Here is a 16609-nt window from a genome sequence, read left to right on the forward strand (position 1 = left end):
ATACTCCTTTGCAGAAATATTCAGTGGTTCGCTATTTCCTATTAAACATTATAGAAATTCTTTAGCCACATATATGAGACCTCTCCCATGCCTAGCATGAACTCTCAATTCATCTTTACCAATAAAAATATTTATTTTCATTCTAGGCTTGTAAAACAAGTAATCACCTATATAATGAATTCAATTTCCCACACCATCCCTTAGCTATAGGGTATTCTTCCTCCTTGAACCTCTTAGGTCACTTGACCTAATTTCTAAAGTTTTATTTGTCTTTAACCACCTACTTACTTGCCTACTTTGACCCTAAATTCCTTGAAAATGATGATTTTGTCTTAAAATTTTATATTCATATCACTTAAAGACTTAGTAACTGTTTGGTGGAACAGAATGAAAAATAGTGTAATTTACAACCAAACAAACAAGAATAAGGATACTCTCAACATGACAGTTCTTTATTACTACAAAATTGTTCTAGGCTAATTTCAGATTAATTTATTGCAACTTGTAAACCACAGAATTACAAGGCTATTAACCAAATAAATTCATAAAAATAGCACCAACTTTATCATCTGATTATTTAGCATGCTTTCATCTCAGGATTCCAAAATTCCTGCATCACTGTGATACACTTTTACTCATTCCTCCACCCTCTTATTTCCACCCATTTAGAGTAACTAGAGCATTGCAGGTTCATTTTGCAACATTTGGTAAGTGCAAATTGAGTACAATGTGTTACACCATTTTACCCATTGGGTTGCCTTCTAATGAGGGATGCCAGTAATTACTCTTCCAATGCACATTACACAATAATCACAGTATCCCCGAAGATGCAGGGAAATCATCCTGCCACTTCTGCAACTCTTCAAAACACTGTAGGGAGGAGGTTGGCTGCCAGCCAACAACAACTAAGAATGAAAAAAGAGCAAAGTGGGTCCTGAGGACTGTCACATGACAAGGGCATACATAGGATTTCTCTGCTTTCCATTGGGAAGAGATTCTTTACAGTATAATTGTATTATGGCTGGTATTCAATCAAGAAAGCAAACATAAATCATCATAAGAACCTATTCATTTTAACAGAGCAATTGTTCCTTAGCCTTTTAAAGTGTTTGTTTATTTATCTCATTGGAGGGAAATAAAAGCTTTATGGAAGCCTTAAGATGATACTAATGCAGGTTAGAATGTCTTCCTTTAATGTCTGAGAAGTTTAGTGATAATATCATTATTATTATACCATAGAAAGGAAATGAAAAGAAATGTTGGAAATCCAAATGATATATGATGTATTAAATCAACACCAAAGCAAGAATCAGCTCTGTCACTGAAATGATATCTTGTGTGTATCTGTTTAAGAAAGAGATGTTTTTACAGTCACCAATTTGCAAAAGATGTTTCTCTGTATTTTGTGCTAAATGTAATCATTCGCAGATATGTTTAGGGAGGATTTTATATATTATATTGTTTATAAATGAAAAACTATTTGGTTTGTTCAGGCTTGGTAAAGTGGTCTTAAAGACCACATTCTCAAATTTGGGTCATTGATAATATTAATGTCAATTGTTATTCATTAGTATCGCAACATTAAATTGTTCCAAAAAATTTTGGATGAAATTATTTCATAAATGTCTAAAATTGTTTTAATGCTTCAATTGATCTTACCAATACGTTTTCTCCATTCAGTGGTGCAAATTGCAAGTCATTCATAACTCTTTCTCCTCAGAATATTTCCTCCATGACAACATACTATTTAGACTATCCATTTTTTTCCTGTTCCTTTTACTTCTTCCTCATCTTTGAAACTTCATCAACCAATATATAGAGGCAATTCTTTTCCATCATTTAATTTTTAGGTGCTTTAAATACTGATGTTGTATTAAATGACTTTTCCATGATCATATAACCAGTATGTATCAGAGATGAGACTTGAACCTAGTCTTTCTAACTTCAAAGCCACAGCTTTATTACTATTTCCTTTCTGTCCATCTGTTATCCCTATTATTCAGAGATGCAAGTGATATAATCTTTAATTTAAGATATAACTGAAATGACATGTTATATGGTATGATGGAAAGTGTCATTTATCAATAGTTAAGACCAGCCCTGACTTTACTATGAAAAAAATAAATAAAATAACAGCAGTTAAGAAATTCACAACAACCCCAAGACAAGGCATTTAAATTCTTTACCTATATCAAATAATATTAAAATTAAATAGAATATCATCATCCTATCTTTTACAATTGAGGTCTATGAGAACCCAAAAAATTAAGTAATTTATCTCAATGTCACATAACTAGTTGGTAACAAGATTGTGGCTAAAATTCATACTTGCTCACTTCTCCTATTTAGTGCTTTCCAATGAACTGACTTGCCTCAAAGCTTGTCTAAATTTTAAATCTTTCTTGTACTATTTTTCTTCATTCATTTCAAGAAAATTATCTTTCTAGCATTTGAACCTACTAATATAAGTGATAATTAAGGGAATATTGGATTTTTCAACCTATTTTACTTATGGGAACATCTATCTACTTATATATAATTTTTTCATATGCAACATTCAAAGATCATCATGAACATTAATTCATTAAATCTTATCAACATCAATTATTCAGTATCGATATTTGTAAAGAGTGTTTACAAGAGCATTTAGGAGATAATGCTGGGATACTTGCTATGTTATCTATTAAAAGAGTAACCCAATGGTGAAAAAGATCTAGTAACACTTGAATTTCACATTATTTCTCCCACTTTATTTATATGATTGTACAATCTGTCTTCTATGCCTGATATGTTCTTCCTTCTCAACTGCACCTTTCCAGATATTCTCTTTCTTCAGCCTTCCTATCTTTGGATGCTATCATAGGGTTGCTAATCAGGAAAATGGGGCACTAATATTTGTTCATGGTCCCAGAACTTTTACTTCTCAGGGTTTTCCTTATCTCTCCAGACTTCTTACCTTTATTTCTCTTACCAATACTGATTACTACTAATTAGAAAAATGATTAGAACTCACATTTATCTACCCTTTCATAGTAAACAAAACTCATGACACATATACTATGAGATTGTTAGGGAGTCATAACAAACTCTCTTTTGTGACAAAAAAGATGATACTCAAAAAATCAACAATTAGTTTCAAGTTACAAAAAAAAAGTATTTACTAAAATAAAATAACACCCCTAAAATAGAAGAAAATAAAACCTTAAAAGCAAAGCCCATTTGTTTTGACTGGCACATAGACAGTTCACAAATCAGTGATACACTGCAAATAGAAATATTAAACAACAAAGAAACCAGTGTGTTTTTTTAACTTTTCAAAACAGTAAGTTGCTTTCAAATTTCATTTTATGATGGCAAATTACATTGTCAACTAAGTCCTATCAATTGTCATATGGCATTTTGCTTTTAAATAAAATTACATTAGGAAAGATACTCAGGCTAAGTGGTACAGAAACAATTAAAATCTAATTGGGAAATACTTAACAAAATAAATTATAATGCAATAAATATACATTATAATATAGTTTAAAACAAATCACTGTCATAATCAAGTCAATTTTTATCTGTAACTGGCCCAATCTGACACTATTATGTAGGGGGAGGAGTTGGATTTTGTTGTTGTTTGTTTCTTTTTTTGTTTTAATTGTTTGTTTGTTTTTTTTACTATGTCAAAATTTAGCAAAATATTGCATGATAGTCAAATCCTGGTTATTGCCTCTTTTTGTATGGCCAGTGAAGTAAGAATAATTTTTTACATTGTTAAATACAACATTTTAGTTAAAAATTTAAAAATATCTTAGCTTGGTGTACAAAGTCAACTGCTAACTCCTTGTCTATACTTAAGAAAGTGATGGGAAAATGTTAATGATGCATGACTTGTACCTTTTTTTTATGTAATTCAAACACTGAGCCAGAGATGTGCTCTTAATAAATTCTTCTTGAAATGAATTGAAAGTAGAATACTTGAAACGGTATGAAAAAAGTATGCTATCAAATGAGGTAAAAATTATATATTGCACTTAGATTGTAGAGTGCCTTAAAAACCATTCTGGGTAATTGTGTACTATGATAGAGGCAAGAGAAAACCAAAATAGTTTCTGAGCATATTACCTTGTATATGGCACATTGCACACATTTTATAAATGCCTGAGGAATACTATTTTTTAAAAGAGTATACCTGTAAAAGGTTTCTTTAGAAGAAACAGCTCTTTATTATACAAAGCTTTTGCTATTACAATATGCTTTCTATATACTAAATCCTATATGATCTTTACACCACTTCTAGAAGTAAGTAGTGTCAGCATTTAGCACCCCATTTTACAAAAGAAGAAATTGGGGATCAGAGATGTATTCCAATCTATACAACAGGAAAGTAGCCAATAATTCTAAAAAAAAAATCTTTGTAAAAGTCATTCTAAGAACTACTTTTCTAACACCAAACTAAAATATGAGTAGATTTGCTATCGTTGTCATCTATTTTGTGTGAATATATTGAATAAATTTTCTATTAAGGATTTTGCTATCTGTTATACAAATTTGATACCTTCTCAATTTCTGAACTGATTTCAAATAATTCTCATAAGTAAAACTCTGCAGATAACAATACAAAGGAAAGTTTTTTTTTTTCCTTTATTGAAATACTGGGTTATTAAGCTACCTTATAAAAGAAAGAGTGAAAGTCAGGAACCCAAAATTTACCCAACTCCTGATACTGAACAAATTTTTTGTTTTAAACAGGACATTGCCTGATCTATTCCTGGCTTCCCTAAAATCAACATTAGATCAAACTTCTGAATGGATTTTGGAGTGATAGAGCTCATAAACATTTGGATTGTAATAATTTTCCAGCTTAAGATATCATGGAAGGACTTCAGGAAGGATCTATCTCAACTAGACAGGGAGGAACTGGATCCAACACAGGCACAACTTAGAGAGATTCAGCATGGGGAAAGCCAGTGTAGAGAGACTGCAGGGAATTTAGCAGGAGTCTTTTAGGCAAAACAAAACAGCATTGGTTACTGTGTCCTGGTTCAGAAGGCTAGATCAGCAGATCAGTTGTGAGACCTCCAATGTAACTACAAAAGGCAAATTGTAAGCCCCTGAACCCCAACATAACAAATGAGACTTGGCCAAGCCACTCAGCATAGTTGGTGAAACCTGCAGCACCAGCACCAGCACTGTCAGTGAGAAGCTGCTGCTTCCCAGCAGAAGAGGCTTGGGACAAATTCCCTTCTGTCCTAAGAGCAGATGTCAACCACTAAAAAAAAATTATCAAAAAAAAGCAAAAAGAGCTTTAATCACAGAGAGGTATTGTAGAAACAGGGAAGACCAATACACAAACTCAGAAGAGAGCAACAAATGCAAAATATGCACAAATGAAGTCTCAAAGAGGGATATAAACTGGTCTCCAGTTCAAAAAGCTTTCTCAAAAGAGTTCAAAATGGATATAAAATGAGAGAGAGAGAAGAAAAATGGAGAAAATATAGTAGAGCTTTCCAGAAGAGCTCCCCATGAAAATTTGGGGAGGAAAGCCAACAAACACCTTGGAAAAGGAAGCACAAGAATTAATTGAAGAAAATAACTCCTTAGAGAATAAATTTGATAAAATGGAAATATATATATATACTGAAGAAAGTAACCCCTTAAAAATAGACTTGGCAAAATAGAAAAAAAAAATCAATTGAAGAAAACAGCGCCTTTAAAAATACAGTTAGCCAAAAGCAAAAGGAAGTAAAAAAGCTAGCAAAAGAAAATAACTCACTAAAACTAGAACTGGGCAAATGGAGGTAAATGACTAGATGAGAAAACAATAATCAGTCAAACAATTTTTTTTTAAAAATGAAAAAAATAGAAGAAAATGTAAAATACTTCATTGGAAAAACATCTGACCTGGAAAATAAATCCAGGAGAGAGAATCTAAGAATTATTGGACTCCCTGAAAGCCATGATAAAAAAAAAAAAGAGTCTAGACAACATCTTTCAAAAAATCATCAAGTAAAACTCACCCTACTATCCTAGCACCAGAGAATAAAATAATCATTGAAACATGTCTCCTAAATTTAAAGGAGACCATCTATAAAAGGTTAAGTTGAAAAGCTGAGTTCTAAATTCTGTGATTTAATGAATATAGGGTTATGGTTTCCCACAAGTAAAGGAAATTTTTGGCATCATTTATCCTCCCCCCCTCACAAAAAACAAAATAAAAATCCATATTTTATAGAAAACTCTTAATTAATTATAAGAAACTTAACATTTCTTTTCATTGTAGAGACCTGGGAGCTAACTTTCCTTATTGTATCAGTTCTACCCAATATGGCAATTTCATTTTGTGAAGCCATAAAGCATTTGTAATTTTGGAAGCATGAAGAAGGTAGGGAAAAACAATTATGTCAAGTAAAATTAATCTTAATTAATGCTTTTTTTGACTAGAAAAGAACTTTTTAAATAATTGGATATTTATTATTGGGGATTTAACAATGGAAAACATAAAAAGTTATGTGTGTTAATTAGGAATTTGGAACCCTATTACAAACAATTAAAAAAAAAACACACACAAGCTGTGAATGAATCTGACTATTCTGGAGACAATCATGAATTATGCCCAAAAAGTTATCAAACTGTGCATACCCTTTGATCCAGCAATGTCACTACTGGGCTTATATCCCAAAGAGATATTAAAGAAGGGAAAGGGACATGTATGTGCAAAAATGTTTGTGGGAGCCCTTTTTGTAGTGGCTAGAAACTGGAAAATGAATGGGTACCCATCAATTGGAGAATGTTTGGGTAAATTGTGGTATATGAATGCTATGGAATATTATTGTTCTGTAAGAAATGACCAGCAGGATGATGCAGAGAGTCTTGGAAAGACTTACATGACCTGATGCTAATTGAAATGAGCAGAACCAGGAGATCATTATACACTTCAACAACAATAATGTATGAGGATGTATTCTGATAAAAGTGGATATCTTCAACAAAGAGAAGATCTAATTCAGTTCCAATTGATCAATGATGGACAGAATCAGCTACTACCCAGAGAAGGAACACTAGGAAATGAATGTGAACTTTTTGCATTTTTGTTTTTCTTCCCAGGTTATTCTTACCTTTTGAATCAAATTCTTCTTGTGCAATAAGAGAGCTATACAGTTCTGCACATATATATTGTATCTAGGATATATTATAACATATTTAACATGTATAAGACTGCCTGCCATCTAGGGGAAGAGGAGGAGGAAGGGAAGGGAAAAGTTGGAACAGAAGTGAGTGCAAGGGGAGATATAAAAAATTACCCATGCATATGTTCTTTCAATAAAAAGTCATAAAATAAATAAATAAATATTTACTACCTGGGGAAAGGCCAGAAGAGAACAGAAAAGGCAGTTTTAGTAATGCCTTGATAAATGTAGAACATTCACAGGAAGTTGACCAAGATAAAGAGAAGGCCAGAGAACATTCCATATAAAGATCATGTGAAGGTAGTTCTTCCTTCATTTTCTTTTTTTTTTTTTTCATATTATTGTATTACTTTATTTTTGGTGGATGTCAGACACAAGAGGTTGTACAGAAAAGAGATTCACTCCAGATGTCCCTGTTAATTTATAAAATTGTACATATTTATCAAAAACTAAAATACTATATACCACACTTTCTTTTTTTTTCTTTTTATTTTTATTAAAGCCTTTTATCTACAAAACATATGCATGGGTAATTTTTCAACATTGACCTTTGCAAAGCCTTCTGCTCTAAATTATCCCTTCCTTCTCCCCATTCCCTCCCCTAGATGAAAGGTGGTCAAATACTTGTTAAATATGTCAAAATATGTGTTAAATACAATATATGTATACATATTTATATAGTTATCTTGCTGCACAAGAAAAATCAGATTAAGATCGAAGGACAAAACTGGGAAAGAAAACAAAATGCAAGCAAACATCAACAGAAAGAATGAGAATTCTATGTTGTGTTCCACACTCTATTCCATGCTTCTCTCTCTGGATATAGATGGCTCTTTTCAATACTGAACAAGTGGCACTGGTTTGAATCATCTCACTGTAGAAGAGAGCCATGTCCATCAGAATTGATCATTGTATAATCTTCTTGTTGCCATGTATGATGATCTTCTGGTTCTGCTCATTTCACTCAGCATCAGTTCGTGTAAGCCTCTCCAGGCCTCTCTGTATTCATCCTGCTGGTCATTTCTTACAGAACAATAATATTCCATAACATTCATATATAAATATATATATGTATGAATATATATGAATCCCGAGTTATTTTTATCTTCTGAATCCAATTCTCCCTGTGCAACAAGAGAACTGTTCAGTTCTGCAAACATATATTGTATCTAGGATATACTGCAGCATATCTAACATACATAGGACTGCTTGCCATCTAGGGGAGGGGGTTGAGGAAGGGAGGAGAAAAATCGGAACAGAAGCAAGAGCAAGGGATAATGTTGTAAAAAAAATCACCTTAGCATGGATTCTGTCAATATAAAGTTATTATAAAATAAAATAAAACATATTTTAAAAATAAATAAATAAAAGATTAAAAAAAATAAAAAACATTCATATACCATAACTTATTGAACCATTTTAATATGACTACAAATAGTTTCAATTTCTTCATCTGAAAATTGTTCAAATCCTTTGACCATTTATCATTTGGGGAATGGCTTGAATTTTTATAAATTTGAGTCAATTCTCTATATATTTTAGAAATGAGGCCTTTATAAGAACCTTTTCATCCTTCATTTTCAAAGAGGACCAATGACATTGCCATGGGATGGGTGATGTCTTGACTTAAACATGAAGTAGATTTAAGTGAGGTAGACTTTCACAAAGTCATAGCCTCACTCACTCTTCCAGCCTCATCAGCCTGGGCAAGGCAAAAAAAAAAAAAAAAAAAAAAAAAGAAAGAAAGAAAATAAGTCAGGACAACTAATGCATCCCAGACAACTGGCTACAATGTATATATACATCCTGGATACAATGGATGAACTTTACATTTTCAATGAGTGACCAAGCTCCAACTGTTCAACACTATCTTCTTCCACTACCTAATGACTATTGGAATAAATTGTTCTAGTCCACCTATTCCACAGAAATTCTTCACATACTTGAGATAGACATCCTCATAAATCACTGACAGGCTTGAGCTCTGTCTAGTTTAATCCATTTGGCAAGACAATTTACCAACATCTTATTGCTCTGGGTTTTTTACACCAAACAACTGCTTACAAAAACAGTTCAGGCCCTCTGGGAGCTCACATTCTAATGAGAAATGACCCATGCAATTTCCAAACAATATGAGTTTCTGTGATTCTGAAATTTAAAGAGATTGACTCATCTGTCACAGTGAAAATTTTTGAAACAGTTTCATTGAATCATCTGGTTTTTAAAATAAACCAAAATTTTACAATAGGTCTTATCCAATAATGAGATCAGTGTGAAAATGAGAGATGAACTATAAAAAATTAGAAGATTAAACCTTTGAAAAATAGAGTTTAAATTTCTAGCCAAGTATGAATCCACAAAAACTAATGTAGAAGCTAAATGTGTTACATGTTTTGATTTCAGTAAAGCAGAATCTAATGAAAATGTATTTCTAGAACATAGTGAAATTGAATGTTATGAATATTGCCTTGTAATTTAAAATGATCTAAATTACAAAGCAAAGGAAAACAACAAATGTCAAAGAAGGGGTTTAAGAAAGATATACTTCTGGGATGCAAGAAGGTCAATCTCAGTGCTTATTTTTTTATTGTGAATCTCTGGTACTTAGCAAAGTGACTGGCATATAGAAAGTGTTCAATAAATCCTTTTTAACTTATTTGTATTTTTATTTCTTTAGGATGTTGAAATCTCCAGAAAGTATCCACTTATCATAATAGTATGAATGAACCTGTTCTCAAAACTTATGCAAGTCCTGGAAATTTCTACTATCCAACAAAGGTTAGACTCTGCATTAAGCTTTTGAATTATAAAGCAACTCAGAACATGAATCGATAGTCATAGGAAACCATTAAACAAAGAAAAATGTGATATTCCTTTTGGTGCTCTTTGGACCCATTCTATTCATGCAAGAGCTAGTTGCAAAGTAATGCAAAAAAGAAAGAAAGTTTAAAACAACATTTTTTTTTACATAAAGTAAGGATTAATGTTTGAGACTCTAAATGAAAGACCCTAGCCCAGTGAATAATAAATGGGTCCACCAATAGGCAAAGAGTAGCATAAAAATACTGACATTCTATTTACAATGAAACCAGAAGTCAAAGGGAACTGCAGCTAAGTGGAGAGATAGCTCTGAAGTTTTCCTTAGACAAAGGAATTTTGTTTCTGATAGAGCCAAAAGCTACAAGAATCACTTCACCGGTCAAGTGACTTCATATTAAAGTGTTCATGATGAGTATGCAAAAAAAAAAAAAAAAATCTTGATTTTACCACCTTCTGTTGTAGAGGATTAGAAGGCTGAAAAACTCTATGAGGAACTCAATAAAACCCTCCAACTAAAATTGTAAATGTATTAATATTATCACTTAATTACAAAGATGGACACAGTTCAGTAGCAAAACAGTTAAGAATAGGAAAAACCACATACTCCTAAACTATAAATGTACATTTCTCTATATATTTATGTCTATTTCTCATGAATAAATAAAAAATTCAGGAAGCATTAAACTTGATGATCAGTAAGTTCATAAGCATTTATTATTTCCCAAATACCATGCTAATCTCTGAAAATATCAAGCCAAAAAGATATCTTAGTTATCTGAATGGGAACTCCTTTGGAATAGATATAACCTTTTTGGTTGCTGTTTCTCATGCCATTTATATGCCATTTAGTAACTCCTTACATTTGTGTTAGTTCATACTTATTCTTGAAATATCCTTCCTTTCCTCTGACTCTTAGCTTCCTTCAAGATTCAGCTCAAATCCCACCTTCATCAGGAAGCTTTTCTTTCTCTCTGCAACTAGTCCCTTCCTTTTGGTATCATCTTCCATTTACATTGTGTGCATGTGTATGTAATATATAAATATACATATATATGTATTTGTATTCATAAACACACATACCTAGACAAAGTTATATACACATATATATATGTATAGGTATGTATATATGAACTTAGTTATCTTAGTTATATATAGTAAGTAGCTCACTATGGAAGTATTGAGGAGTATATGGACTAATAAACATCAGAGAAAAATTAATTTTATTATATTCCAGTGGACAGGAAATTTCCTGTATTCCTATAAGGAATATGTAAATCATTTCTTAATCAGCTGTATTTGTAGTTAGATCAATTACAGAATAAAGATCTACATCAATACTAATTTACAGGAATAAAAAAATGAGAAGAAAAATGTGTCTGCTATTAAAAATTAAATATCATTTATCTTAGCAAGTTGTAGACATTCAAAATTGGAAAAGGAATAAATGGAAAATAGATAAAGTAGAAGAAATTGACAGATGGTCACTCTTTTCTAATAAAGTTTGACTAATATAAATCAGTCACTACAATGAGGAGATCAAGGGAATCTAGGAACTATGTCAACCAGCAAATATTTGATATCCTTGAAAAAATCAGAGATATGGGATTCAATACCAGTTTAAAATATAATTAATAAAATTATAGTGTTGCAAATTTATATAGTCACCACATTAGACATAAAAAGTAAGGGAGAAGGCAAAAGTATAGAAAGCTTAGAGAGAGATTCAATTAAAACATATAGTAACATGACCACTTAAGAATGAAATTGCACTGAAGGCCATTCTATGTTTTAATTTGTTACATGGATTCCTATATCCTAAGAAAATTATCTACTAATGTATTATTTTTATATGGGAAATAAGATTTAATATCTATTACCAGAAATTAACATAGCTTTTTCAAAAGCTATGTTATTACCAGAAATACAAGAAATGTCTGGTATCTTCTTCAGATTTTCTATTTAAACATCTTAAATTATTTCTGTTAATTTATTTTAAATGTTGGGATCTCATTGATGTGAATACAACCTGGTTGCTTCAACCAAGTGAATGCCCTTTAATCCCAGGAGGTTCTTTTTATAATTTCTCCATGTGTGGATCCATCCAATAAGCTTGAAGATTTTAAATTTTTTATAGCTTTTTATTTTTTCCAAAAACATATAAAGGTAGTATTTAATATTCACCTTTGTAAAACTTTGTGTTCTAAATTTTTCTCTCTCCTTCCTCTAGATAGCAAGCAATCTGATATAGGTTAAACATATACAATTTTTCTAACCATATTTCCATACTTGTCATGCTGCTGCAAGGAATATCAGATTAAAAGGGACAAAAAAAAAAAAAAAAGAAAAGAAAAAGAAAAAAAAGGAAACAAAAACAAAAAAGGTGAAAATACTATAATTTGATCCACATTGAGTCTCTATAATTCTCTCTGGATGCAGATGTCTCTTTACATTCTATGTCTATTGAAATTGCCTTGAATCACCTCATTGTTGAAAAAAGTCAAGTCTGTCACAGTTGATCACCACACAATCTTCTTGTTACTGTCTACAATGTTCTCTTGGTTCTGCTCACTTCATTTTAGCATTACTTTATGTAAGTCTTTCTAGGCTTCTTTTAAATTTTTAACATTGAAATACAAGGACTCACTACAGCAAAGGGCCTTAGCATTTTCATCATGGATCCCTTCAGCAATCCAGTGAAGCTGATGGATCCCTTCTCTGAATATTTAAATATATAAAATTAAAATGCATACAATTTTAAACAAAACCAATTATATTGAAATAAAATGTATTTTCTATCCAAAATTCTGACCCCTCTGAGATCTGTGGACCCCATATATAAGAACCCCTAAAATAGATGAAGTCTATTTCCTTTTCCAGTGTTCCATTACATTGATGATATCTTTTATACCACTTCTCCTATATAGTCCTTTAATGGCAATATCCTGTAGGTAACTCTTGCATGACATTCCTTCTGATGATGTTATAAGTTATAATACAAAATGATAAATATCTGTAAAATTAAAATTATTAGGTATTCAAAGAACAGGTCATCTCATTTATTCCTTCAACTATATTTTACAGAATTCTCTTTTTCCAAGATTCAGTTAGAGTTCTATCCCTTTCTTTAAGCTCTTCATAACTATAAAAGTTACAAAAAATAATAATGCAAAATAAAACCTATTCTTAAACAAGCTACATATAGGAAATTCCCATTGTCAGAAACACCACAAAAATGTTATTTAAAAGAAAAAAAATTTACATAAGAAAGAAGGAAAAAAAAAAGGAAACAAACATTTATTAAGGATCTACTTTGTGCCAGATATTTCACAAATATTATCTCATTTGATCCTTAAAAGAACACTGGAAGGTAGGTTCTATTATTTTTTAATTCATTTCTTATTTTATTTCCCCCTGTTACATGAAATTAAAAAAAAAAAAAAAAAACCTTTTTTTTGCAAAATTTTTAGTTCCGGATTCTTTTCCTTCCTCCTTCTCCCTCCCCTTCATGAGAATACCATAAATTCAATGCATGTTACACATGTATAGTCAGTCATGCAAAACATCTCCATAATTGTCATGTTATAAAAGAAAAGACAGATCAAGAAAAAAAAAAACCCACAACTCAATAATAAAATGGGGAGCAGACTTCAATCAGTATTCAGATACCTTCTCTAGATATAGTTAGCATTTTTCATCTTAAGTTCTTCAGAGTTGTCTGGAATCATCGTATTGCTGAGAAAAATTATGTTATTCACAGCTCATCATCTTCCAATATTGCTGTTATTCTGTACACAGTATAGTTCCCTTTGCAACAGCTCATGGAACTTTTTCCAGGTTTTTCTGAGAACATCCTGCTCATTATTTTTCATAGAACAATAGTATTCCATCTTAGTTACATTTAACAGTTTATTCAGCCACTTCCCAGATGACTGCCATCTCCTCAATTTCCAATTCTTTGGCCTCAAGAAAGAACCACTATAAAAAACTTTAAACAAATAGGTCTTTTTCCTTGTTCTTGTTATTGTTGTTGTTTTATATCTTTAGGGATATAGACCTAATAATGGAATTGTATGTCAAAAGGTATACATGGTTTTATAGCCCTTTAAGCACAATTCTAAATTGTTCCATAGAACAAAATGATTGAATCTGTTCACAATTACACCAAAAGTACATTAATTTTTTCATTTCCCTTCCCAATTTTTCTTCTATCTCTCTTTTTTAAGCTCTTCCAGGGCCTGAGACAAATTCATATTTTTCTTAAAGGCATTGGATATAGGAACTTTGACTTTGTTATCCTCTAAGTCTGTTTTTAATCTTTCTTTGCACCATAGTAATTTTCTATTGTCAGAAATTTTTGTTGTTTGCTCATCTTCCCAGTCTATTCCTTGACTTTTAGCTCTTTGTTAAAGTAGGGCTCTGCTTCCAGAGTTGAAGATACACCAAAATTCAGGAATTTGTGCAGATATTTTCAAAACTATTTCTAGAGGCCTGTAAGTTTTCAATTCCTTCAAAGTGCTATGATCTAAAGAGAGGTGTCTTTACTATTATCCTGGCCTGTGCTCTGTTCTATGGGAGACCACTATCATTCTTTTCTGTTCTGGACCTGTGAAGAGTCTCACTATGGCTCTCCACTATAGCTGTAAGCTCTGGTATGCTAGTGTTCCTCCTATCCTGAGATTGCCATCCTGGACTGTGACTTGGATCAGGACATGGGTAAAGTAGCAGAGGTCTGCCTCAATGCTAGTACAGAGACCTATGTAATATCCTTCTAAACAAATGTTTGATCATTTTACTGTTTATGGATAGGAGCTCCAGGAGCTTCCACTTCTGCTACTGTTGAATTAAGATTCATTTAATCCAGTTGATCGACCTTTCCTGCTAACCTTCCAACTTGTCCTAATTTGGAAAATTGTTTCACTCTCTCTTTTTGTCAGTTCTGAGATTCTAAAATTGATTTAGAGTCATTATATAAAATATTTAGAGGGGTTTGAGGGAGAGCTCAAGCAAATCTCTGCCTTCACTCTGCCATATTGGTTCCTCTCCTATAACTGAATTCCTAGTCAGTGCTATTATTATGCCAATTTTTATCATTGAGGAAAATGAAGGAACAGGTTAAATAATTTTCCAAGGAAGATAAATGTTAGAAAAATCTTACTCAAGTCTTCCTGATCATAAGCTTAACTCTCTATATATTATAGTATCTAGCTGCAACATAGCAACTGCAAAAGTGATTATGGTTAAATCTCTTGTAACATATTAAATTCATGTTGATAAGTATGATCTTAACCAAATAATGTCCCCCCCAAAAAAAAGGAAAACCAGAAGAATTCAGTATACATTAATGTGACCATGAAAAAAAAGTAAATAAGAATGAACAAATGATGATGTCAATTAATAAAACAATTTTAGTAGTAGTAGAAATAATAGCAAATATTTAAATAATACATTTATACATATTTATTAAATAAATTCTGTGCCAATGATAAAAAAGAAAGTTTTATAAGGTTTCAAATGATTTGCATCTATATTATTTAAAACTATTCAATATTATCAAGAAGACATGTTCAAGCTTTTCATTCTGTAATCCAACTAGCAATCTTTCTTTAAAATCACTATAATATTTCAAATGCAATCAAGTCTACTCTTTTCTTCATACATATTTCTAGTACTATTGTTCATTTTAAATTTTCATTAAAGAGAAATGTAATGAACTAGTGGGGGCTAGTCATCTGAAATCATAATTTATTTTGGAAAATAGAGGTTTTATCCTTTTAGTATCTATTGTCCTGTGTCTAATGTTAAGCATATTGCTTTTGAGAAATTATGATTGTATTGGAAGGTGCTGGGGCTTGATGAAGTTGACATGTGTAAAGAACTTCACCATATGCCAGGATTTCTTCTTACTTTTGTACCTAAGAAGAGGAATTTCCATATTGCTAGCAAATATCTATCCTTTTATACCTTTCTTGATAGCAATAATTAAAGTCTCAAAGATTTATGTGGGGGGTTGCAGTTTATAAATAATTTCATGTCAATGCAACATAAATAAATGAATTTCTTTTATGCTAGCCTTTTAGGTTCACTTTCTGTTTTCATGGGGTTAAGTATATATTTTCAAGTAACAGACACAATACATAGAGAGATCATAATTCTCTACACCTTTCATAATATTGTATAGCACTACAGAATTTGTGTGCTACAGAAGAAACATTTAATAAAACCTGCTAGCTTCCTTATATTTTCATCTCAAATTGATATGTACTGAGTAGTTTTTTTGATGGGTGGATATTAATGTTGTCCTTTTATTATTTATGTTATTTCCCTCTCCCTAAATTATCTTGTACAATGATCTATAAATTTAATTTAGACTATTTCCAACAGCATGAATTTTCTTGATACATTCTTGGTTTCCTCATAATATCATTTCATTTCCCTTTTTTTTCTCTTTCTCCCCACTCATATAGATACTACCAAAGTGTGTTATCACCTCCTTCCTGAACAATTGCAAAAGGCTGTTGACTGTTACCCTTTTCTCAAATATATATATATACACACATATATATGCATATATATATTATATATGTAATATATACATATATTATATATATAAATAT

Source organism: Antechinus flavipes, chromosome 1 (genome assembly GCF_016432865.1).
Source record: "Antechinus flavipes isolate AdamAnt ecotype Samford, QLD, Australia chromosome 1, AdamAnt_v2, whole genome shotgun sequence".
Taxonomy (NCBI): Eukaryota; Metazoa; Chordata; class Mammalia; order Dasyuromorphia; family Dasyuridae; genus Antechinus; species Antechinus flavipes.